A 3,152-nucleotide genomic window follows, 5' to 3' on the forward strand; every position below is an offset into this window, starting at 1 on the left:
AAAAGGGCTCATGTTTACATGCTAGTATATGTTCTCTGGTTACTGAGTTGTTGATAACTCACCCCTTATCTCCACAATATTTTTCAGATGATTTGAATGTTTCAGTTGAGGATCAAGGATATGGAGCATGGGTGAGAAGAGTTAAGAATGATGGTTTAAGCATAGAAGGTTTATTTGGGTATTGATGGTTTTCATTCAGTAAACTTGTTGTGTTCTGATGTTGTGATTTGTCGGGAGATTAACGTTTATATTAAGACTTTGTCTTGTCTTAGAATCGTTATTCTTGAGTAAGTGATGTAAATATATGAGTATTTTGTGCGATAGAGAAAAATTAGAGTATGTACTATGTGGAAAAAAAAATAATTTTTAAGTGACATGAGTTAACTCTCCGGACCCTCGAGTACGGGGCATTACAGTTGGTATCAGAGCCAGGTTTGAGATTCTGCAGACTATAACATGAGGTTTTGGATATCTGTTAGTTTAAGGAGTAATTTCATACTTGGGGTATAGAAATTTGAGGACTACAAGCTAGATGATTATGGAGAAATTCCAGGTTTGAGATTCTGCAAACTATAGTGTGTGAAATTTTGGAGTATAGATAGATTTTAAGAAATCATTTTTTATTTATTTATTTGAGTTGTTTGTGAAGAGGAATGACGGATCGATGAGAATGTGTATTAATTACAGAGAACTTAATCGGGTGACCATAAAGAATAAGTACCCGCTACCCCGTATAGAGGATTTGTTTGATCAGCTCCAGGGTGCTCAAGTATTTTCAAAGATTGATCTTCAATCGGGTTACCATCAATTGAAGATCAGGGCAAAAGACGTAGCTAAGACAGCTTTTAGGACCCGATATGGCCATTATGGGTTTTTGGTCATGCCTTTTGACCTGACTAACGCCCCAACAATATTCATGGATTTGATGAACAAGGTGTTCCATGAATTTTTGGATAAGATTGTAGTGGTTTTATTGATATACTGGTATATTCCAAAAGCAAGACTGAGCATAAGGAACATTTGAAGCTGATACTTTGGACACTCAGACATAAAAAGTTGTTTGCTAAATTGAAGAAGTGTGAATTTTGGCTTGATTCAATCGCATTTCTGGGGCATGTACTTTTGAAAGATGACATATGAGGTTTGGCATACTATAATAAGATGTTTGATGATATTTAAGGTTTTAAAATTTTGAATGCACTAGGACATGATTTTAAAGATATTTGGTTTGAGCTTTTGCATACTCATGTTGGATGCCGTACGAAATCTGAGGTTTTGAATATCTATGGGTTAGGAAGTTAACTCAGATTGGAGGTATGGAAATTTGAAGATTATAAGAGATGATTTTAATTGTTTTTAAAGTTTTAGAATCCGGCAACATTTTGGAATATATTCTAAGATGTTTGAGGTCTTAGATGGTGTGGGTTTTAAAAAGAAGATTTTGAAGAGAACTAAGGCTTTAGATTTTAATAAATGACTTTCTTTACACTTGGAGTTTTAGATCAGGTTGATCAGCTTTTAATTTCGACTTCCAAGCGTAGAAGCTGTCAAAGTAATACAAGGGTAAATCCCAAGATCGAATTCACAGGGACAATCAGAATTTAGCAAATATTTCATTTTCGCAAGACCACATATTACCGTTTGGAGTGACACGAATATTTAAAATAATAAGCAAAGAGAAATAAATTCCTAAACTTAACCACCAACAATATTTACACCTAAATGTGGGTATTTACTAGGGAGTGTAGAATGAATTATGAGTGAAATGGTCGGGACGTTAACTTAAACCTGTAAGAAACAATTAAACAAACACTTGGGATGCAATTTTTCACCCACCAATTTGGTGATGGATTTACTTCTCTTTTCATTTTCTCTCAACCATTCTCTCATTCCTAGAAATCATAGTCGGATAATATAGCAATGAACCACAATTTTATTTTAATAAAACTACTTGACAAATTATATAACAATCATAGAAAGTGAAAGAAAAACGTTAAAGTCATATTACTTGTTCAAGTATCAATTGTGCCTTTACGTCTACAATTGATCTAAACCAAGAACAAAGAACTCTAATATTTTCTAGATGCACATTGAGATATAATCCATTAAGTTAATCATCAAAAGCACTAAATATTGAAGTAAATCCAATCCCAAATAGTCACGGGTTACTCATTGAATCCCAAGCTAAAAATCTAGCCTATCATCTCTAGATTAACAAAATGCTCAATAAAATTAAAATCTAACATCATCATATACTGTTTCAAATGAAAATTACTGAATAAAAATATACTCATCATATACTGTTTCAAATGAAAATTACTGAATAAAAATATACTGTATCCCACAAATGTGCTGAAATCCAAAACCCAAAAACATACAAATTTGCGGAAATTAAAATGAATTGGAAAAATAAAAATAAATTGAAGAGGCAGACGAACACTGTGCGAAAATAAAACCGAAAGAAAGAACTGTGCGGAAATAAAACCGAAAGAAGGAACTGTGCGGCAGAAAAAAAACTTGCGGAAAAAACTATATAAAAAAAACTGCCGGCGCACGAAATAAATCTTTCGTTTTATACTCTCTCCTTGCGCACGCCTCAGCACGTGTTTCATCTCCCTGCAGTGCCGTTTCGTTCCAGGCCAGTACATGCTTCCGCGTTTCATGCATTTCTGCTTGCGTTTCGTGCCTTCGTTCCTTGCCTCTTACGTTTTGCCCTTGCTGCTCAATTCATCTCCCTGCAACATAAATAAGACATAAGTACAATTTTGGAGTATTAATTTTTTTTGGTGTGAACTAACTGCAATACAACTTCTTTCAAGTGCAAAATATCAAAATTTCATATTGAATCAAGAATTAGAAATTACTACATAATTAAATGCTCATTCACATTTTGGTTAAACAAATCACTCACTTTAGCAATTTAATCATGTAGTTTTTGACATTTTATCACACCCCCCAACTAGCTTTTTGCTAGTTTCTAGCAAACAATGCGACAAAAAATATTGTAGGTTCCAAGAATGAGCTACTAAACTCAAAAATCTCTACAAAAGATCAATCATATTGAAATCATGGGCATTAGAATATAGTCAAGTCAAGTTTTAGCTCAACACAAAAGCTTATAAAATTCTCAAGAGCTCAAACAAGGGAAATGT

Source organism: Juglans regia, chromosome 14, assembly GCF_001411555.2.
Source record: "Juglans regia cultivar Chandler chromosome 14, Walnut 2.0, whole genome shotgun sequence".
Lineage (NCBI taxonomy): Eukaryota > Viridiplantae > Streptophyta > Magnoliopsida > Fagales > Juglandaceae > Juglans > Juglans regia.